Below are 24,636 nucleotides of genomic sequence, written 5' to 3'. Positions count from 1 at the left end.
TATCAATATATTCCTTTAAAAATTATGTCGATAGATTTAGGTTAGTCCCATCTACAGAAGATTTTCTGGCTTCTGGTGAATCTGCTGTTAAAAATAGCATTGCAAAAAGTAATGGATGTTTATAGATAGCATTGACTGTCAGTGACAGCTCTCTGAAAGCTCAATATAATTAATAAGAAGGTGATGAATTGACCCTCTTTTAATTCAGCAGTTATCTCAGAGATAACTTTGACTCCAGTGTCTTTTGTTCATTTGACCCATTAATTTTTTCTTTAATTATAAGAGAACCATGTCTTTAAAAATCAAATGAGAGAAAACTTTTGTATAAGGTTTTTATGCCTATTTGTTTGGGTTTTATACATGAAATAACCCCATTAATAATCCATTCAAAGTATCAGTTGGCAATTTATGAACTTAGGTTTATGTATTTTACCCACTTATGAAATAAAGTTTTTTTGGTGTAAATGATAGTTTGGGCATAGTGCAGTAATACTGTATGTGTTCCACTCTCCACCACCCCATCCTTACCCCCATGCTGGTCTTCAGGCTTTGAGGCTGCTGTTTTAGTTTAAGGTAAGCCGAGAACCTTTTTCCATTGATCTTTTTATTCCACAACCACAAAAGAAAATGCTAGGACATTGCTACTGATTTTTTCCCCCCAATATGTGGTCATTATAAGCAAAAAAGAAGCTCACACTTCTACCTTTTAATTGGGCATTTAGCAGGACAATGTTTGAAAGCAATTAATGGCAAAAACATTTTTGTCCTGTTTTATCAATTGGTCTCCAGGAAAAATGCTGTCCAAAGTAACTATTATGTGCAAGCCAGGAAACTGTTGTCCTTTTCAGTTTTTCCCATGTCACAATTTATTCATTTAATTCAGTTCTCCAAAATTACTGCAGTGCCAATTATCTCTCTCTGTGTAGAAAATGAGTTTGGCCTACTTCAGCTTTTCCTTCATTTTATGCCTGTTTTCTGCTATTCTTCAATGAGTGAGTAATGTGCGATGTGAAAAAAGGGACGATCTTCAAAAATATGTGAAGTGTCTAGAGTGGCTTTTTGGTACCTGTGAAGAGGCCCCTTGAAGAAGCTTAGCAGACAATAGAATATTGCGGCTAGCAGTGGTTTATTTTGTCCACATGACTCATTTCACACGCACCCAGGCAACTGATGAATGGAGGATTAACACAAGTTTTCACCTTATTGAAATGAGTGATTCAAAGCAAACAAATAGGGCTAACTAGTTTGGAATATGAAATTAAAGTTTCTCTGAGTCCTTTTGTTATGAATCACTTTCAAACTTAATTAGAAATATGATGGTTTTAGAATTACTTTTAACAAATTTTGTTAAAAGACAGTAGTTTAATGTTTGCTATTGTCACAAAATCCACTTGTCTCAAATCTAAAGACTCCCAGGGACTGTTCAAGCACATTAACAAAAAGTTGTTTTAAAACAAAATGAAAAAACGCCACATATATACATATATTCACTCTTTCTTTTCACATGTTTATATACACTTACACAAAGAAAGTACTAGATGCATTTTTTAATTTTTAATTGCATTATATATATATACAAATATTTATAGATAGATAGGTAGCACTGCAGGAAAAGTGCTTTAGAAGCTATCTTCATGCTAAGTTACACAACTCATTCAACTCCTTAAGCTTTGTAATTATATTCTAAACAGGTTGGGGTTACTCATGAATGCCATGCAACCCTCCGTGACTTTATATTGTGCTAAGTTGCAATACCCTGCTATCATACAAATCATAAGCTCCCAGTTTACAATTTTAACAACTTCCATTGAGGAAGCATTGTTGACCACCTTTGTATGCTATAGTCAATGTTCAGGGCACACAAGTGCTTTCAAACCAGGATGTCTTCTTTCTGATTTTTATAAAGATACAATTAATTGATATTAACACCCTTTCTGTGGAGCAGATAGCCAAATACACTTAGCTGGCTGTACAGCTAATGTGTCATATGCTCTTTTCCCCTGTTTTGGGGCATAATGCTCTGCAGTGCCTCTTTAGCGTACTAGAAGCTCCCTGCAGCTGGGTAGTTAGTTGGCTCTTTCTGTGGAACAACACCATTAAACCCTGCATGCAGAGCTAAACAAAAGCTTCAGGATACTGTTGAATCACAATTTCTGTCATTAAACTTTAAGATTAAGAGAGTGACAGCAATGGAGCTTCTGCAGAAGTGTACTAAATTAAATGAAAGCATTTTTATTAAGTGAGGTGCAGTACAGGGCAGAAAAAGAGATTTTTCAATTCACCACCTAAGCTGTGACTAATCATTTCTGAAGATATGTACATGTGTGAGGGAGAAGGGGACCAGAGGTTGAATTTTGTTTCACAGGAACGCTATGTTCAATCAAGACCACTATGGGATAGCTCTAGTTTCATTTTTGCCATGCTATCACTATTCCTGTCTGCAGAGGGATGGCAGGTGTGTGATGTAGCATGGAGGGTTACTGTGATCATAGGATAACCAAGAAAAGTTGTGATATGGGATGACCTGTTAACATTTCCACTGAAAATAGAGAACATTGGCCATGTTCTGTAATGCGCACAGAATTTTATTGCTGATTTGTGAGAAACATTTCAATCTGGATTAGCCTCTGTTTGCTTCTCAGTAAAGCAGGCAGGAGCTTTGGCAAATTCAGCTGCTGTCATTTAACAATTGTCCATTGAACACATCCAAACTTTCACTTTTCATTGCCCAGTCTTTCACCTTCATTGGCTGGACCATATTCACAAACGTACAGGACTGTCACATAAATAAATTCCTTCTGACAATTGGAAATGTGAGGTCTTCCCAGCAAAATGCCTAGAGATATTTTCTTTGTAAAGTGGAAAGAATAATTTATAAGGTTTGTTTTCTCTCAGTCTTAAAAACAATTATATTTTTGTTGTTATTCAAACTTTTGAAAGGTTTTCAATCTGAGGCAGGCTTTAGATACTGAGAACTTTTTCACATCTCTCAGTGCAGTAAGAGTTCAGGTTCTGTACAGAGGCATGGAAAACTTCTGGTAGATATAATAAAAGATTGCAAAAACTAAAATTCCACCTTTCTGGGAAATGCGAACATTTGCCATTTTGCTTTGGTCAAAAGATTTTTAATTTTTTTCCCCAAAATTTTAAAACTTAAAATGTTTCACAGAAATTGATTCCCTAAGTGTGCTTCATTTGGAAGAATGAAATAATTTTTTTACTGTGCCAAAGAGATTAGTACATTTAAAATCTGATAGCTGTATGCACATTATGCTAAACAGTATTCAGTGTACTGCCAAAGCAAAATAAGAATTAAAATAGTTTTTCTCTTATGGAGACAAAAAGTCAATTTTGTCATTGTGAAACACTTCATTTTACAATTATTGCCAAAACTGTGTGTCTGGCCAAGTAAAAAATGTAGTTGCTCCAAGGAAAGTTTAGGTTTTGATGAGGGAAGAGCTGAGATTCAAGTAAGTGCTGATGACTACAAACCCTGGAAACAACCTGGAAGTAAACTGCTATCAGCCTCTTACTGGTTGTCCTTGAAGCCTGGGCTCAGTGCTCTTAGGGTGACACTCACCTGTCCTGCTGAAATGCCTTTGCTTCCTCTTCTGTCCATGCCATTGGAAAGGCTTTGGTTTGCTTCAATGGGGATGAACTGGATCCTGGAAACTACTTGTCATGCTGAGAGGAAAACCACATGCATGAGAGCCTCACAAACATCTGATCATCAATGAAAAAGAAGCTATGCCTACACAGTGAGGAGAAACTGCCAACTGATGTGATTGGTTTGTATTGTGAAGATGTGCCACAAGCACCTCAATTTTGTCACAACTAAAGGTCATCACTTAACCATGAATAACTTTTCCATACTAATCATTACCAACATTGTACAGCATAATGTCTTTGCCCATTTGGGCTGGATCTGGAACAGATGCACAATTCCCTCTGAGAACTCTTGATAAGGTCACAAACTGTCATATAGCATCCCTGGAGATAATTCTACAAAGGAAGCAAATCCTTTACTACATATAATTATGAAGTAACTATATAATTTAGCACAGTTTAGTCACCAGATTTAGGATACATCCATGATGGGGCTGTATGCATGGTATTCCTGAGTGGTGTCATATCTAATTCATAAATGTATGGTTGCAAATCCCATGGAATTCATAATATCCAGGGAATATATCAATCTTCCACAGGAAATTTTCTGAAAGTGTGGATAGAGAAAAATCTGGTCCTAGAATGCTTCCTGCCTCAAAGGGTGGAGCATTCAAATGGAAAGTGAAGGTAGAAATAATCTAATGCAGGGGAAGATATTACATCAGAGCCTGCATTGAAACCTAGATTGCTAGTCTCAGTGTGAAGCAAACAGCATTGTCGGTCTTTGTTGGATGAATCCTAAATGGTTCCATGCTGTAAAAATATCTCATCCAGACAAAATTTTGATATGCAGTGTCAGTGGTTTGATTTTCAATCAGTGTTTGGACTGGAAAAGTTCTACAAAGCATTGGTCTTGCATTTAGCATCATGATGGATGTGATAAAGATAATGCTATGTAGGCTAGGATGAAACTATGTTACTGTTCTTTTCAACAACAGAGACTTATTTCTAACATGACAAATGTAAGAAAGGCTTTCCATGTTTATTCTTGTTTGTTGGAGCTGCTCCATGACAAAGTTTTTTGTGACATGGTTTAGTGGTGTACTTGGCAGTCTTCGAGTACCTTAAAGGTCTTTTCCAACCTAATTGATTCTATAATGCTATGATTCTAAGGAAAGAGCAAGTCTCAGGTTAGAGTGATGGTGGTAAGCTTGAGGGGCCACACCACAAGACAGAAACAGTCTGGAAGAACACAATAAAATCTGTAGCCTCTGATATACAAACTGTAAGTGAACTTTAAAAAAGGAATGAAAATTCCCTTCTTATCACTTCAAGGGTTTTATATTATCAATTCCAGTAACCAGAGCAGAATGAGCTCTGCACTCTACTGGTTAGCAAAGGAAAAGAAAAAAAAAAAGGAAAGAAAATTAAAAACTATATTATTCTCGACTTAACACACTGATATGGTAGCGTTAGCAAACTCATCTTTATTCATTCATTCCACTCCCTCATTCCATTAACTCACAAATCCCAGGGAAGTCACCACCCCATCACATTCAACTTCCGTTTAAACCTTCCCCAAATGCATGCAGAAAAAACACTGCCCAATCCAAAGAGTCACACCATGCCTGGTTTATTTTCTCCTGCTGTGACACTGGATGCTGTACTGAGCCCCACTGCCTGCCCAGAACTGCTGTGGAGTGCTGCTGTGGGCTGTGAACCAGCTGCTGCTTTGCAGACCAGGAATGACAGCTTATCAGGAGGGAGTTAACGTGACTCCTCTCTCTGTAATTTGTAAAGTGCTTTGGGTTTCCACTCAGTGAAGTCTGCTATCTAAATGTGTTATTGCTACATTTTAAAGGTTATACAGTGGAGCACTGCTTCCTCCTGGTACTTCTGATTTTTCTGATGCTTTTTCGGGAAGAACATCTGTGAATGGCTGGTATGTCTAAAGACTGAAAATGGGGGGAAACGGGTCATTTGGCTGATCTGAGGGATGTCACATGCCCCACTGACAGGGGTTTGGGGAATGCTCATGCGGGCTATAGGGTTGTCTAAGACAGAGAAAATTAAGGAGAGTTTTGATTGCCCAGGAGGAGCCCTGTTTTATCAAAGGCTGTAGCCATGATTCACCTAAATCCTGAATCTTCATGGATGCCATTTCTGTCTCTGCTGAGCAGCCCCAGCTTGTAATCATCTCCCCCCACTGCAGTCCCCGTCCCTCCCCCTCCTCATCCAAATTGGGAAGGGGCTGAGAATTTGTCTCGCTTGAGCCCTCACCAGGGCCACGAGTGTCAGCTGCTCTGTCTGATGACTGGCGCGCTGATTATGCACCTATCCAGACACATGGAAACTCCACAGGGAAAAGCTCCCCATTGCACACACATTTGTAATCTCTTGTGAATAGAGTCCTAAGTGCCCATTAACTATTGCTCAATTACACGGGAACTCTGCAGAAGTAAATATGGCATGCACATGAATATCAATTAAAGCCATTATGATCAGTGTGGTCGTGAGTCAGGAGGGAAATGTGCATAATCTTGACTGAATAACGAAGACACGCTTCATTTTACTCATGTGGATTGGAATAGTATGTTAAGCTAATAAAAGCTTTTGCATTTTTAAAAATAGTTTAACAAGACCAGAATAGTTTTGAATCATATCTGCCTGTGATTTCAGTTGTTAAAGTTAGCTTTGAAGTTCCTTTTTAAAAGACAGAGGGAAAAACCTCTACTGCTGAGCCTGTAATTTCTCAATTTCCCTTTCCTTCTTCAATCGTTTAGCATTCATAACAGCCCTGTCCTACCCAACACCACACAGGTACAGCCAGCAATCAGATACTTGCACAAAACCAGATTGATAGCTGAAAGACCAGACACAAATGCAGAGCACTGTCATAGTAAACCACTTCAGATGAAAACAAGGGACCTCTTACATTCTGGCAGCTGAGCATCTGCACTGGGGGATCTTATCCTTAATCCTCCTACCCACCTACTATCTGACCAGGGACAAATCACAGATTGACGCCATTATCTGTAGTGCAAGTGCAAGGTGTAAGAGTGGTGCCGCATGGCAATGAAGACTTGAATAAGGGATGAAGAAAGAATAAGGAATGTACTTGCTGTAATGCATTTTTGCTTTGGAAGAAGGACAAATGATGTAGAAGTTCACCAGAGGCAGGCTGATTTCCACAGCACTTACAGGACTATCCCAAAGGCACTTATCAGTGGTTATGACCTCATTTTCATGCTGATGGAAACTTCAATGCAGTGTGCAAACTTTCCATACAATTTTCTTTTGCTGAGCCAAGATACCCCTGCATCCTCTTCCAGGTGCTACTGAATTCAGAAACCTGTTGTCTCATACTGAATTATATAGGCTGCTCAATGCAAAATGTAGTGTCCTGTCTGTCATCTCTCAGACTGTTGTCCAAGGAGCCCAGATACAACTTTGGCAACACAAATGTTTATTGCTTGAAGTGCATTACGTTTGTCTCAAACTCATATAGAATTCTCTTTATTTTGAAATCAGCCATGTTGTCTTGTGGCCTGAAAAGACACAGAGGCTGCATCTGTGGGAGTAAACTGAACATGGCTGATGGAGGCCAGATGCTGATGATCCACATTGTCATTCGATGTCTGGGCATGACAGGGGATTTGCATGGGTTAGCAGCCCTTCCTGGTTGACCTGGAGGGTTTTGCTGTGGGGATGAGAGTCACTCTCTGAACTCCAGCTTGTTTTATTTACTCAGATGTAGCCATAGCCCATGTCTATACTCGTACAGTTAAGAGGTGCAGGGCAGGGATTCAAGCACTTTCCTGCTGTGGTCCACACTGTTTAATTATTAGCAATTTCCCTGGCACATTCTTGCCCCATGCCATCACACTTCCACATGATGCCCAGACACAATGCAGTCAAAAGCCCTGGCCACTGACTGTTCCCAGTAGGCAGGATGGAAAAAGGAGGATGTAACCATACAGTTATAAGCCATGCCTTGGTGCTTGCCATCAGGGCAAAGAACGGGCCCTGGCCCGTTTTATGTAATAGGATAGATGTAACCATAGAGACTGGAATGTTTGTACTGCCTTTAATTAAATGGAAATTGTGTTTCATGGCAGTTCCTACAACAGTCTAAATCTGAGGGATCAGGATGATGTCTGACCACTGCAGTCAGAGATTGGTATGTAGACTGAAAATGTACGTTGGTGCATCTGCATCAGGAAGGCAGGTAATTACACTGGATGCAGTACAAGTGGGCTGATAGACAACAGTGTATTAAATAAAGCAAATAATCTAGTTTCTGGGTGTAATACAAACATGAGCTTGTGGTAGTTTCAGAAAACAAATTGGGACAGTCCTGGGGGACTTCCTGATAATTATTGTACTGGAAAAATACTGAAATAGTTTAATATAATTATTTTAATTTTTATCTAGTTGAGGTAACAGCTGGAAGATTTTAGAGATGTGGGTACATTTAGATTATCTACCAATTTGCAGCAGTGCATACAGTTACATCTACAGATAAAAGAAAAGTTATATAGTTCAGCAAATACAGCCAGTAAAGGAAACATGAGTAAGTAAATATTATGAAATCTGAACAAATGTCAGCTGGCCAAAGGAATGAAAGTATGGCTGTAAATGATGGCATACTGAGGAACAATTATTTCAGCACAAACCTCAGTCAATGTTTGCAGAAATATATTTTTATATGAAATGACTAGAATAGGACTCATCCCTTGATATTCATTGCTAAGCAGTATGCTTTCTGTACTTCGTTAGGGTTGTATGACACAGACAGCACTCCGCCAAGTGCCAGCTCTTCAGCACAGACTTTACAGGATAAACACAGTACTCAGATTTTGTTGCTGGACTGGGGCCTCATTGTCTGCAAAACAAAACTTCTCAGTAGCAATTTTTAACAAACTTGTATTTTCTCATTGTTTAAGTGCCCAAGGGCCATTGAGGTCTATCACTAGTTACCACCTTAGGAAGGGATGAACCTGAGACATTGAGAACATCTTATAAGTCACTGCAGAGCCTTGGCTCTCACTGATTCTACCTGACTTCAGGGGTTAAACCATTCAAACCTTTACCATCATCTATCTGCTCTATAAAAATTCATAATGTCCCACTTCCAGGAGTGGGTTAAATTTAGTAAATTAATATTGAAAAGCACTCCAGGGATGGAATTGCTCTACTATGCAAAGGATCACCATTAACTGGTATTAGGTCCTCTCTTGCTTTTCATACATTAGCCCAACTAACAAGCAACTCAAAAACTTTTCCGTTATAGGCAGAGGTTTGCCAATTTAAACCAGCCAATTTAAAGTACATTTAGCAAGTACAGGTGGTATATTTTTCATGGTCTGTAGCAAGTTGATGTCAAAAAGGGCAGAAAGTTAATTTTTGTCTCTGCTTCTTTAAATTAATAGGATGTAATTTGCTGTGAGGGACAAAGTTTCCTAAGGAAATCATTGTGTTGACAAGGCTGGTTAAACAAAGCGTCCCACAGGAGAGAGGTAATAAATAAAAACCCTGCCTTCACAAGGCTTTGTCATTGTCTAGAAAGCAGAGAGAGAGAGAGAGACTAAAATAATTAAAGGTACTTATTCTAGTGTAGTAGCTCTGTAAATGAAGTATGCTTGGATTTTCCCTTCACAGGAGCTAAATCTGTGACCTTCTGTACCAGAGGAAAGAGTCCTTTGTGTTCTGAGCTCTAATAGCCTTACCATGGTTTCATTTCTGCCAGAGTCCATGAAACACTTGTTATATTTATTTTTATTAGTGCCATTCTTTCTCTTTTGCAATGAAGCATTACTTCAGTCTTTAAGGAAAGAGTAGATTGGTTTTGTTTCGGTTTGTTGTTTTGTTTTTTTACCTTGATGGATTGTACGCCTTTATGTCTTTGGTTTATCTCCTGTGTTTCAGAATGTTTCTTTTACCTTGTGGAATACTGTTAGAAGTCTTTGTACAAAAGCAAAAGCTGTGGTTGCTATAGCAATAACCAATCTGATGAAGCTGTGACCTAAATCATGACTGAGAAAAATAGTACCTTTTCTCTATCACTGCAGTTACTGCTTCCTTGGATTATACTACCGTTATGCAGGATTTATTACCTAAAATGAACTCTTGGGCTCCAGGATACAAGAAAAAGTAAAGCGATACTTCTATAACTACAGAAGTTGGGCAGGGGCATGAACAACTTAAAGCAACTGAAATTTATAGGTTAAAAGGAGTTCTGCTCTCGGTAGCAAATGTGTAGATAGACCTTGGTGCAGCACAATCTATTTCCTGCAAATCCGGGGAACTTTGCTTAAATCAACATGATGTACAGCTCAGATTTATTGAGCATTGCAGAACCAGCAGCTTGCCCAACTTTCTGAAATCTTTGTTTCTGCCATGATGTATAGTCATTGAGTAGGAAAGGGGAGAAACACTCTCTGGGAGCAGTTGCTTCTTTGATTGCTGACAATTGGTTCAGCCGTCTAAAGATCAGTACTTAATTGATGGTTATTTGGCTGTGACTATTAACAAACCCCTTGTCAATAGAAGCTACATATGAGGTCATTTCTGCACATGCTTTACTTGCACAATCAACAAGAAAGTGCAGCATGGAAACTAATATTATGAAGGACAGGATGCAGTGGGATTTATCCTACTGCACTTCTAAAAATTAGGCTTTGAGTTTGTGCTTATCAACTAGGCTCCCTCCATGGTCTCTCTATGGAGGAGGGAGATATATTTCCTCTCCTAAACTAGATATTTGGGATAGGTGTTGTGAAAATTTAAAACATCTCTGTCTTTCTGTGGACTACAGAGGGAGCTTTGTCAGCTTGTTTACAGCAAACACCTGACTTTTAGATGGCTGCAGTTACATGAGCTGAACTCCATTCATACTAGAGGGCTCATGCATCAAATCTAGTATGGATACCCACAGCTGTTGTAGCACCATGATGGGAGCGAAATGGCCAGAAGTATCTTGCTCTGAACTCTTCCAGAGTTGAGAATAAGATATGACTGAGCTGCAGGAAGGTGGGAGTAGAGGCAGTATTGACATTACTTGTATTGGAGAGGATGGAGAGTGGGAAGTTGGCAAAGCTAGCTGAATCAGCCTTGCTAGAACAACAGATGCAGGTTGGCAATTGTGACTGCATTTAACCTAACAAGTAGCTAGCTAAGAGGTACTTGTGCTGTTATTACCCACCTCGCTAGTTCCTCACCTGTTCTGCTATGAACCCAAGTGGATAAACCCTAAGGAACAAGAGACAATTAAATGTGTTTGATGGTGCTCATTGGGAAATCAAAGTTGCTGTCTGCTGTCGGAGATTTGGACTGGAGATGCACAAGAAGTGAAGAAGCCTGTCTGTTGAACTATTTGAAGAGATCTAAAATTACCCATTTCTGATGGCACCTGGTCTCTTCAACATCTGCTGTGTGCTTGGCTCAGATAATGCCAGCTCTCTGAAATCACACCACACATGACATAATGTGTCAGAAGTAGTGTGACACAGCAGTGACGTTTAAAGGAACATGTGCCAGGCCATCAGCTCTTCTAGAGCGCATGTTCTAGGGCTTTCCCAGAGAAACCTCATTTCATGAGTGATCAAGTAGAAACAAGGAGTCACTTATTGTACAAGGACTTTGGAACCCCTTTAATTTTGCAAAAGCTCTTTCACCTCCCCAGCACTCATGTCTGATTGATGGTCGTGCATTTATGAACTGGAAATTATGTGTCTATTGGCCAATGTGGAATATGATAAAATATTACAGTGACGAGACTTAATCTTTCACAGCTAAAGAAGCAGAAAACCCGCTCTTGCTGGAAATGGTGCCCATGTACAGCCCTCACTGAGAACAATTATCCAAGTGACAAAATAAGACGGGGAGACAGCACTATTAAGGTTGGACAGCAGGAGCAATCCTAATGGCCAAATATTTAGGTGCTGCAGTCACTGGTTGTGGCACTGTGGATTTTGGTGCCTTTTGACCACTTCTTCAAGTGTCCTTTTGAAGCAGGTGCCCCCCATAATCCTTTGCTTAGCTTTTGTTATTTTTCTTTACATGTCCCTCCAGTCTCCCATGTCTACCTTGCAACAGCCCAAGCACTTCTGTGCTTTTAACAACCTCCTGTTTAGCCTATGGCAGAGGAAAAAAAGTGTGCACATCTGTGTCACAAGAAAGACTGGAGACATCAGGGACATCATAGCATCTTAGGTCCCTGGAAAAGCAGGCGATTTGCCAGGATTGTCCATTGATCCTTGGGAATATTTTTTTGTTAAAGCTGGATCTGTTTGAAAAAATCGTGTGTCTGTGATGCAAGGGGTTTTCTGGTTGTAAAACCTGCCCAAGAGCCTTTTTAGAAACAGCTTCAGGCTCCATCTGGGATCACTGTTCAGCTTAAACCAGTTAACATGTAGCCATTTCAAAACAGTGACTGACCTTCCCTTTGGTTCCTTCTTGCATTGCTTCTTTCTGCCCCCTTGTGAAGACATCCCTTTAAAAGTATCTTTTTTAAGTATTTAAAGTATTTTAAAGTATTAAATACTATAAAAGCATTTTAAAGTATTCTTTACCCCCATGTCCACTCTGACGGTATTTGGAGGGAGCCTGAGATTACAAATCCTCACAGTTTTTCTAACGACTTCTTTGCTTCTATTACATTCATATTCTTCCCTCCTAGAGCAGAATAAATAGGTGAAGAGATTCACCTGGTCTTGTGCTCACCATCCCCTTTGGGGATCCTTAATAGTCAAATGTTCATATCCATGAATATAGAATGAGACGTCTTCTTCCAAGAGCTGTGACTCTCCATTTTTATTCACTGTCTGTTAGAAACAGAATTTCCTTCATTGCTCAACTTCTTTCTTTATATTGTGGCTGCAATACGCCATTTCAGAAATGTCATCACCTTTATCTTTTTACATTCTGATGTAGTCTGTAATCAACACTAGCTTCAGCGACTCTCATTACTAGCTCTTGAAGTGATTCTTCAGACTCAGCAAGAACAACATCATCATCAGATTAGAGCATCTGCTTCCTCCAATTTCAGTCTTGCCACTGTAGCTGACAACGACACACATTTGCATTTCAGCGCACAGATAGAGCTGATGCTGTGGCACCGTGCAGCCCTGCTGGACTTTCTTCCTGCCCATCAACCCCTGTGCAATGTCCTTTGTTGAGTCTTTCTTTTCACTTGTGTCTGGTCACGTACAGCACAATAAATTATATAAATGTGTAAGAAAGTCCCCACAGATATTAAGAGAGCTGCAGTGTAGCGTTCAGCTGCTTCTCTCTGTTCTATAGCACAGGTCCTTTTGCACTAGTTTTTTTTGTGATGTTTTCTTTTTCCCCAGCATTATTCTAAATGCTGATTTACATCATTGTAATGAGTAAACTAGCCTGTGTTTTGCTCTTTCTATGCTCAATTTTGCTTTCGTATTTTTCAGCCCCTTTCTCCAAACATTAAGCCCATTTTTTCTTCATGTGTCTGAATAGCAAGTGGAATAATTTGGCAATGTACACATCCTCTCAGACTCCGCTTCTCTGAGTGCAGAATGAGTTTAGTGTCTTTCATTAAGTCCCATAGCCGCTGCCCTGTTTTTCCACAGAATTCTGTAGATCTTACGGGAAATCTTGATGCCAATCTAACATTAGAGTGTTCTCTTCAGGTAGACAAAGCAGGCAGGCATGAGAATATTTGAAACATGTAATAATGACTGTTTCAGTTAAGGACCCCTCTGTCTTCCTGAAACAACAACTCAGATAAAAGATGAGAGATTCTGATGCTGAAATCATATTCTGATACATGAAGAAACTTAATCTGGCCTTTTTGTTTGATAATAACACACACACACTGATTTAATTTTCTTCATCTTTGTAGTACTAAATAGGAGAGAACCTTTATAAAACAGTGAAGAGGATTTCCAAGCTTTGAATGCAGGGTCCAGTGCAGAGCCTGAGATGCCCTGCTGCTGCTCTCAGCATGTGCATTTCAGCTTTGCTGTCTTGCAGTCGCAGCTATTCCTCCTACAGGTAAAAGGTCTCATCTGAGAGTCACAGGTGGCCAGATAGGACGCTAGCCACATCCTTCCTCTGTCACACACTCTTGTAGATACTTGTGGGTTTTAATGCTGTTAGCCAGAGGGTTGCCTAGTCTTAAACAAATGAACGGAAATCCTCTTTTGTATGTGTATGGGGAGCCTAGGAAAATAATGGGTTAGCACAGTCTCACTGATCTGGAATAAAAACCCCAAACCATTTAAAGGCCAAGAGCCTCAGTGCTTACTCATATTTAGATACATCCTTTATGTGACTTGTGCGACGGAGGTGAAGAGTTCCAACCAGCTTCAGCAAGTCAAAAATGTCAGGACAACAGGGAACTGGTTGCATTCATTCCTAATTTTAAGATTCATAACAAAGCAGGGTGGAATTATTCTTCTTTGCAAACTGAACTTTAGACCTGCTCTAAGGCTGCCATGGAATCACTACAAGCAGTTTCAGATCTAGATAACCAGTCACTGGAGACCTCTTCTTGTAGAAACTGAATGTTTAGATCCTTAGACTTCTAAGGTGGTGGTGATGGGAGCTCACCAGGAGAACCCAGTCTTACTTCTTGTGCAATGCAGTCTGATGACTTTTGATAAGGTTTATTTTCAGATTTCTTTTATTCTTTTTAAACCATTTTCTGTTGAAACACTGAAAAATTCAGACCTCACTGAATATATCTAATACTTTGCCCAGGCTTTGCAGCTTGTTGGTTTGTTTCTTTCCTCCCCCTGCAGAGGTTATGATATTTGCAGCTTCTCTTACAGTGAAATTCTGTCAGATCAGTTGAGCTCTTGTAGAACCAAAATACTAAATGAGAGTATTTTTTTTAAATGATTAGACAATGAATGCTTTTGCTTTTTCCATCTTCACATGCCCAGACAAATTGTGGGCAAAATTAAGCCATCCTGCAACTTAACTCCAGGAAAAAAACAAAAGGGGAAAAACTCAGAAGACAGGTAACTAAGTTCTAGTGTTTTACCTTTCTTAAAAAGTTTGTATCCAGTATTATTAAAGGCTGACAGTGCTTCCAATGCAGCCCTGGTTTGCTTGCAGCAGTAGACTATGCTAGAGACACATTGGTACAAGTGTTAAAGTATTAATAAATACACACTACGTGGGAGTAATATTACAGGGTAAGCATTGATAGAGGGTGTTAGGACACCTACAAGGGCTGGCTTGGATCCATGTGCTCACATGTCAGCTCTGTGTGACAACTAAGAAATAGGTACCAAACTAAAATAGTGGGCTTTAACATTTCTTAACAGACTTCTTAGTGTAAGCACCTGTTCTTTCTACATTATTTCACATATTATTCTCAGGTAAACATCATGTTATTTTAGAGCATTTGTAAGAAGCACTTTTACGCATCAGAAAACAAAAAAATGCCTAAATAAATACATAAGTTACAACATAAAATACCACACAGAAAAAAATAGAAAGGAGAAATAAGACAGGTAGATGACCAAAGGGAGAAAGTCTCATGTAGCAGCACCTAAAACAAACTTTTGCTACAAGGTGAGGATACTTGAGGATTTTGGCCTTCAATCTATCTTCTCCTGATATTGTTACTTTATTTACCATGCCTGAATGCAATATCCAAAGAAGACCTCAGGCTTCTACTGGCTGTACTTGCCATCAAAAGAAATATTAAAGAAATTTTTGCAAGATTTCTGGCCTGTTTCAATTAGTGCCAGGAGATTTGAATGAGGTTTAGGTAAGTAACCTGAAAGAAAACCTGACTGTAAATATCTATTGTTTACCCATCTATCAAACAGTATTTAGTTTATTAGAAAATGACCTTGGGGTTTGTTGCCATCCCTAGCTGTTTTCTAGGCAGACTTATGGGGTATGTTAACTTCACAGGGCAAGAATCACTGTTATCGGACACTAAATTCCAAAAAAGCAATGCAGCCACGTTGAGAATAGAAGATAACATGTGAACAAACTCATGAAAAATATATCTCGACAACATCTTAACGGAGTGATAAGAACAAGGGAGTGTGGTATCCATATGTGGAGGTAAATGATAGTAAGAGGTGACAAAGAAAGGGGGTTGTTTGTATTGTGTTAAAAATAGCAAAGCATCAGTGAACACTGGTCACACTCAGAACCTTAGGATTTCTCTCTGAAATACACTGTGCTTGCTTTTCCATGCTCTGCCTCTAGGTTCATCCAACTGCGATTAATTGGGTTATACTGGCACAGGATTAGAGGGATGAAACAGAAAAACAATCAACTTTTGTACACTGTTGCGAGTGAGGAATGGGGTGTCACAAAGGGAAAGAGCATTCATGATCTTAAAGCCAAATGTAAAGTGGAAGTCTGATGAATTAGAAATCCTTTTGTTTCAGAACCCAACAAGAAATGTAAAGTTTTGTCACCTTGTACCAGTATTTTGTTTTGCCAGTTGAGGATAATGTAAGTTCTGTGTATTGCTAGAATTAAATGCAGTGAAAGTGTGAACATTTTAATCTGTATACAACTATGCTAGAAAGAGTTGTAAAGGGCAGAGTGTAAAAGCAATTAAACGTGAAGTTGACAGTAGGCAGAGAATTAGAGAATTCAGGGACAAGAAGAGGTCATTAAAACACGTTATTTCTTTTGATATTGTTCATGATCTCTATTGTCCTAAAATTATAAATAGGCTAAGTGTGAGCAACCCAGAACAGTTTGGTTTCTATCCTAGCTGGATTTAATCGCAGTTCATGTTGTCCTCCTTCCTACTCATTTTCTGCCTTCAGCAGCAGCACTGCCGACAACTGAGATTTCTCTCCTGAGGCTTGCGTGAAATCTTTTTCTTCAGCATTTAACATTCAGCTCCTGGAGTCATGTGTTTTTCATGACTCGGGGTTTTTGGGGGTGTTTAAGTAGTGCATTGTTTTGCCAAAAGACCCTCACAGCTGTATTTCATGGCAAGAGGAATATACAAATTTGTACTGATAGAACTATCCTGGGATAGGGACTCCATTACAAGGCAGTGTTTGGGCTGCTTTTTGGAAGTGAGTTAAATTGTAACTTTGCCTAAACTACATCATCTAGGTCCCAGTGTGAGTGGCCAGCTGGAACAAAGGATTATACTGATCTAACAATATCTTTTTAAATTCACTTGTAAGGTTAAGTCAAAAAAAAATAATCCTATGTAGGCAAGACCTACATTTTTAGTCTTTAGGGCTGTGGAGAAAACATGACTCAAGTGTATTGAAAAGGCATAGACACCAGAAGGCAAATAAAAATAATCCCAGTTGCAGTATTATTATTTTTTTCGTTTTCATTATTTTTGTGCCAGTCTCAAGGTTTTGGGGGCCTGAACTCTGCAATCACGATCCCTCAGGGATGGTAGAAATATTGACTATAATTAGATGGTATAATCTTTGGGATGGGGACTCTGTCTACTTATGTGTTCATACAGAGCTCAGCACCAGGGGCTGATAACCAAATGCAGGCTTTCTGATCCTACCACAGTACAAACAAAGAATTAATATTAATACAACACACCTATTCTACTCCTAGATGCACATCTGCTACATGTCCACAATCCCTGCCCATCTGCCCTGGTCAGACTAAAGTTACATCCTCCCACAGTCTATTTTGACAGAAGTCCTTACCTTGACTTTCTATGTTTCTGTGTCACCCTTAACTCTGTGGGCCACCAATTATATATAACCTTTCTGTGAGCCTGAGCAAAATATAGATGCTTCAACAGGTGTATTTATATACACAACCTGTCGTGGGCTTACTTGAGAAACTACAAGAGAAGATGAATCATGCTAACCCTTCTGCAAGGAAAAGGGCAAAACCCCCAAAACTTGCTGCCTGCCTAAATTTATATTTTGTTATTTGCTGTAGGATGAATATTATTCCTTGTGCAGATGGTTGACATAGAATCATAGAATCATAGAATAGTTAGGATTGGAAAGGACCTCAAGATCATCTAGTTCCAACCCCCCTGCCATGGGCAGGGACACCTCACACTAAACCATATCACTCAAGGCTTCATCCAACCTGGTCTTGAACACTGCCAGGGATGGAGCATTCACAACCTCCCTGGGCAACCCTTAAAAATCTGCACATCACTGAAATCATGGTTAACCAGTGAACATGTGGCCTTAGGACTGTATGTGTTCTAATCCATGTCCTATGTTTCTGTAGTGATGAATATATTTCTTAAATGTAAGGAGTTGACTCCTTTTTCCCAGGAGTCTACAAATACACCATAAGATACATGTCCAGAGTTTGATGGAGTTGCTATGGTGCAGCTCACTCTTTTATAAGGGATCTTATGCCACAGCATTTCCTGCTACAATTTCCAATCATGTTAGATGCCCCATCTCACACTTCCTGTTAGAAATGCACATAGATATTCCTGGGAGACATGTATTTTGTTTCAGGACCACTTATTTAGAGAACGTAGAAGACAAAGTGCACATCCACCCTTTTAAGCCTGGAGAAAAACTTACCAGGTTGCTGAGCTGAGGTAAGTTCCATCAATAACTGCTTTGCACTTGTGTGTTGGAGTTTCCTGGAAGTAAGTACCAAAACCGTCCTCTAAAACTACTCCCTCTCTAAACAGAGATGTCTCACAGCATTCTCCATTGTCAAATGAAGAAATTACTTTTTTGAAGCTATTTCAGGGTGTGTTTAGTAGATAGAGCAAAATTTTATCTCTTTTCATGAGTTTCTAAAAACAAAATGAAAGATAAAAAGTTCTTTTATCAGCATATAATCTGGTTGCATTTCAATCTAATAAGTCTTCCAACCACTTATTTTTATGGTACACTCTTTGCAAACATTAAAGGGTGCAAAAATATCAATGCAGGTGTTTTAGTATTACAGTTTTATAGGACTGATACCAGTAATTCAAGTGTGTTTAGGAAACTTCAAAACCATGTATTTTGTGCCAGACTGAGTGGGCATTGTTAATATAAAGAACATTACAAACTGAATTAAAGCTTTGATGAACTCAGCACCTTTATCTGTTCCCAGATTCCCTTGCTCTTCATCTATAGTGAGAACCAGCATGCCATTTTGTTTCAAAGACCTCACTTTAGAAATAACCCCTCAATAAAATTTACGGAAAAAACCCACAGTCCATTACAGAGCAAATGTAGGCAAAGCCATATGTAGAAGTATTTTACATCATTGTATTACCAGAAATGGTGCATTTTTTCCCTAGCAGCACCCAAGAAAAATCTTATCTGTGGCACTTTATAATTGCTGTCTTTATAGAGGCTGGGGGGAGGGAGACTGTTGTGTGTTGGTGTGAATGATTTCTTCAGCAGTAATAAAAGGTGATATTAAAATGTCACTGCAGTCATTTAAATGGTTGTTTTCTGGGAAATGAATGATTTTTTGGAGTTCACAGTCCTTAGCTGTTAATAATAACTGAGCTTGTTCTGTTGATGAACAAGTTAAAATGGCACTTTGACAATAACTCTCCATTATCAACCAACATTTGCCTTCTGTTCACTTTGTGTAATTATCACAATCCTTTTATTTTCTTAATCTGTTCTGGGGGCTTTGCAAGATGATAGAACACCAAGCTCAAAGACTAAGAAATGGTATTTATTTTCCACTTCAGGAGGAACAGCTCTGGCAGTGTGCTTCCTTCTGGGTCATTGAACACCCATATCTCAGGTACCTGATCCTGAGCACCAGAAGATGGATCCTGTGCTGATGGGTGCACAAGTCCAGCAATGGAAGAGACTTCAATAGTGTCCTCAGCCCTAGCTGAGACAGTCAATAAACCTGGTGATGCACCCACTATTTTGGCATTTGGAGACAGAGAGTGTGTGTATGTGTGTAAGCTATGTTATGGTAGTGACACATCTCTCCCACTAGTGCCAGGAAAGTAGGATATGCTTCCACTCTTGTGAGATGCCAACCAGCCCAAAAGAAATGAGAGTTGACAGAGACAATCTAACCCACAAATCAGACACGCAGAGATAGACTGAAAGAAGGATAGAGAAATATGGAAGGACCAGAGACCCCAGAAACCTGATGGGCTGTGAAAAAAGTCCTAACTCATCATAGATGTGTTTGCACAAGCAGGAGGAGCAGTGAGAAGCATTTGCTGACGCATATCCTGACCTACTGAAGGCCTGGAGAGGTCACTCTCCAGCTGCTGCTTGGCAGCATGGCCTATCTGTCTGGGGAGCTTGTGCTTTAGTGACTACCAGCACCTCCAAGACTGCTTTGATATCTTTGCTTATGAGCAGATGATCATCATTATGTTCTTAATGCCAGCACATGCCCTGTGGCAACGGTCCAAGTGCTGGGGTTTTGTGTGCCAAAATGAGGAAAGTTAATTCAACACCCTTGATAACAACAATAGTACTTCGTGCTTTTGATCTTCAAAGCACTTTACAAACATTAGCTAATTAATTAATCCTTACAATACTCCTCTGCTATTATCCACATTTAGCAGATGGGGAAATTGAGTCAGAGAAGTTAAATGACTTGCCCAGGGCTATATAAGAGTTGGCATCAGGGCTGTGATGGGGAATTCCTGGCTCCTCCTTTCAAATCCCCAAAACAGCTGTGGCTGCTGTTGCAGACTTGGGGCTGCCTTAACTACCGACACTGAACTGAGCAGCTGGGTAGGAGCATTGAGTCTGGGGTGCACCTTGCCCATTAGACATGGACAGTTTGAAGTGCTACCTATATACTTGCATTGTGGGGCCAACCTCAGAGATTGGTGGGCTTTGTGAACGTTTTCTCGTGCTCCTCTACCTACAGAATTTCTGGAAAGGGGTTGGTTTGCTTGGCCAGCCCAGCCCCGAGCTTATGTCTGTCTAGGCAAATATGCATGCTCACCCATGGCATGAGGGTCTTCAAAGATGCTGCCTCCATGCTAGATAGTGAAACATTAATCCTGCCGTATAGTCAGAAGACAAGAAGATGGAGGCAGAGGTGGGGAGAGCTGAATGAAAGTCTTTAAATCTTTGTTTGACAAAATCCCCATATGAGGATTGAACTGAGAGGTGACAAATCATTAGGGCTGTGGACAGTGTACTGGCAAAATAACCAAAGCTCTTAATTTTTGCTCACCCAGGTAGTTCTGTATCTGATAGAGTACCAAGATGGTAATTTCCTCTACTGCTTAGGGACAGGATTGCTCAAGATCTATTACAAAATCAGGATAATAACTTAATATCAAAGGAACCATCTTCCTGTTTTGGCTCCAGGTAATCTAGAAAACTAGTCAATACTACTAGATAACCAGTAACTGATATGCATTACTCAAATAAGCGTATGATAAGCAATTATAGTTTAAAACGTATATTGTTATTTGTAGTGCACATTTTACAATGGATTACAGCACTGGCTTTCATCACACAGCTGCATAAAAATATGCTGTAGATTCAAAAAAAAAGGTGAAAAGGCGAATAAGGAGAATGTGTCACTTCTACATGATTGTGAGAAGTATTTTCAAGCAGAGGTATGCTAGGATACTGAAAGGTTAGAATGGTACTAACTAACTAATGAAATATTAGAAAGGTGCTAACTCTCCAAAGCACAGAAAGCATATATAATTTTAAAAAGTTAATAAACCAAAAATATTGTTTCAAAATTGAGGGAAATTATCACAGAATCAGAATGGCTGAGGTTGGACGGCACCTTTGGAGCTCATCTAGTTCAACTTTCCTGCTCACAGCAGGGTCATCTAATATAGGTTGCTCAGGGCTATGTTCAGCCAGGTTTTCTCCTGGAGAAACCTGGATTCAGGTTTTCTCAGGGATGGAGACTCCACCACCTCTCTGTGCAGTCTATTGTGTTTGACCACCCCTACAGCAGTAGAAAAAAATTCCTATGTTTCACGGAAATTTTCTGTGTTTCACTTTGTGTCCATTGCCTTTTGTCCTGTCCCTGGGCACTACTATAAAAAACTGACTCCACATTCTTTACTCGGCTGTTTATACATATTCATAAGATCCCCCCGGAACCTCCTCCATAGGCTAAGCAACCCCAATTCTTGTAGCTTTCCATTGTGTGAAAGTTACTACAAAACCTTCACTATTTTTGTGGTCCTACACTGGACACACTCCACCATGTCCACATCTGTGTTGCACTGGGAGCCCCACACTGGACCCAGCATTCCAGATGTACCTCACCAGTACTATGCAGAGGAAAAGGATGATGTTTTGGTGTTCCTTTTTGGCTGGTAATCATAGAATCATAGAATCAACTAGGTTGGAAAGGACCTTTAAGATCATCAAGTCCAGCCTTTACCCCAAGACTGTCAAGGCCACCACTGAGGTCAGACTGACAGGCCTGTAGCTCCCAGGGCTGAGCTCCCAGCTTTTCCTGCCCTTTTTGTGGAGAGGTGTCACACTGGCCAATCTCCACTCCTGGGGAAACTGCCCACTAGACCAGGAGTGCTGATAGAGGATGGAGGGTGGCTTAGCAAGTTCCTCTGCCAGTTCCTTTAACATTCTTGGTTGGAACCTCTCTGACCCCATAAACTTTTGTATGTCTAAGTGGAGCAGGAGGTCACTAGCCATTTCTTCCTGAACTACGGGGACTCTAATCAGCTCTCCATCTCTGACATCCAACCGAGGGGACTGACTACCCTGAGGATGGCTAGTGTGACTATTAAAGACTGAGGCAAAGGCAGCATTATAGAATCATAGAATAGTTAGGATTGGAAAGGACCTCAAGATCATCTAGTTCCAAAACCCCCTCCCATGGGCAGGGACACCTCACACTACAGCGTGCCACGCAAGGCTTCTTCCAGCCCGGCCTTGAGCACCACCAGGGATGGAGAATTCACAACCTTCCTGGGAAACCCATTCCAGTGCCTCACTACCCTAACAGTAAAGAATTTCTTCCTTATATCTAATCTAAACCTCCCCTGTTTAAGTTTCAGCCTGTTACCCCTTGTCCAGTCACTACAGTCCCTAATGAAGAGTCCCTCCCCAGCATCCCTGTAGGCCCCCTTCAGATACTGGAAAGCTGATATGAGGTCTCCACGCAGCCTTCTCTTCTCCAGGCTGAACAGCCCCAACTTTCTCAGCCTGTCTTCATATGGGAGGTGCTCCAGTCCCCTGATCATCCTCGTGGCCCTCCTCTGGACTTGTTCTAACAGTTCCATATCCTTTTTATGTTGAGGACACCAGAACTGCACACAATACTGCAAGTGAGGTCTCATGAGAGCAGAGTAGAGGGGCAGGATCACCTCCTTCGACCTGCTGGTCACGCTCCTTTTGATGCAGCCCAGGATACGGTTGGCTTTCTGGGCTACAAGCGCACACTGAAGCCGGCTCATGTTAATTTTCTCATTGACCAACACCCCCAAGTCCTTCTCCGCAGGGCTGCTCTGAATCTCTTTTCTGCCCAACCTGTAGCTGTGCCTGGGATTACTCTGACCCAGGTGTAGGACCTTGCACTTGTCATGGTTAAACTTCATGAGGTTGGCATCAGCCCACCTCACAAGTGTGTCAAGGTCCCTCTGGATGGCATTCCTTCCCTCCAGCGTATCAACCGAACCACACAGCTTGGTGTCATCGGCAAACTTGCTGAGGGTGCACTCAATACCACTGTCCATGTCACTGACAAAGATGCTGAACAAGACCGGTCCCAACACCGATCCCTGAGGGACACCACTTGTTACTGGTCTCCAGACGGACATTGAGCCATTGACCACACCTCTTTGCGTGTGGCCATCCAGCCAGTTCTTTACCCACCATTAAGTACCTCAGCCTTTTCCTCATCCTCAGTCACTAGGTTTCCCCTAGTATACAATAGAGGATGGAAGTTCTCCTTGGCCCTCCTTTATTGTTAATATATTTGTAAAGGTACTTTTAATTATCTTGTATGGCAGTGGCCAGATTTAGTTCCATCTGTGCCTTCATTTTTCAAACTTAATCTCTACATAACCTAACAACACCCTTGTACTTTTCATGGGGTGACTGTCCCTTCTTCCACAGGTGATAAATTCCCTTTTCTTCATGAGTTCAAGTTCTACCTAGGGCAGGCCAAGATGCTGTTGGACTTCTCTGTGGCAAGAGCACATTACTGGCTTGTCTTCAGCTTGTCCATCAGCACCCTCAGTTCCTTCTCTCCAAAGCTGCTTTCCAGCTGATCAGCTTCTAGCCTGTGCTTTTGCAGGCATTGTTCCTTACCAGGGCTGGACTTGGCATTTGCCTTTGTTGATCTCCATGAGGTTCTTGGCAGTCTATTTCTCCAGCCCATCAAGGCTCCTCTGAATGACAGCAAAACTGTGGTGCGTCAGCCACCCCTCTCAGTTTCATGTAGTCTGCAAACTTGCTGAATGTGTATTCTGGCCCATTGTCCAGGTCATTAATGGAGGTTTGATACCATATTGGCCCTAGAATCAGCTCCTGGGGTACACAACCAGCACCTAGCTTTCAGCTCACTTTCATGATGTTTTCAATCCACTGCACTAGTCTTTTCAGCATAGAGGGCTATCAGGTTGTTCAGGTCTGATTTCCCCTTCACAAATCCATGCTGACTACTCCCCACTTTATAGTTTCCAAAATTATGGTTTCCAGGAGCACTTGTACTGCCCACTAGCCATGAGTTCAAAATGTGCCAACCATGGGAAAAAGAAGACAGATGTGTGGCTTTAATGGATGTTAGTAGATACATTTCTTGGGATCAAAATTTTTCCTGCATTTAAAACTGCATAGTCTGCACAATCCTTGATATATAACTTGACCTGACTGCTGAGAAGGTCAGCTCAAAACATCTCTCTCATGTAGAGGATGGAGATTTCCCAAATCATGCAGAATCATTGTCCCAGCACCTATGCTTGCACAGAATATAAGATGTTTTGAGCATCCTGAATCTTAGCTGGGCTCTTTGATTTCTGATGGGAAACATCATCAGTTGGCACAGAATGGGAATGCCCACAGGCTAACATCTCTTATGTGAAAGACACCACAGAACCATATAGCCAAGGTGTCACAACTATCTCCTCACTTGCAGGGCTGATTGGTTATCATAAACCATGCATGAGAATGT

The sequence above is a fragment of the Melopsittacus undulatus genome, chromosome 1 (genome assembly GCF_012275295.1).
Source record: "Melopsittacus undulatus isolate bMelUnd1 chromosome 1, bMelUnd1.mat.Z, whole genome shotgun sequence".
In the NCBI taxonomy this organism is placed as follows: Eukaryota; Metazoa; Chordata; class Aves; order Psittaciformes; family Psittaculidae; genus Melopsittacus; species Melopsittacus undulatus.
The sequence above is the reverse complement of the archived record's forward strand: the minus strand, read 5'-3'. Positions refer to the sequence as shown.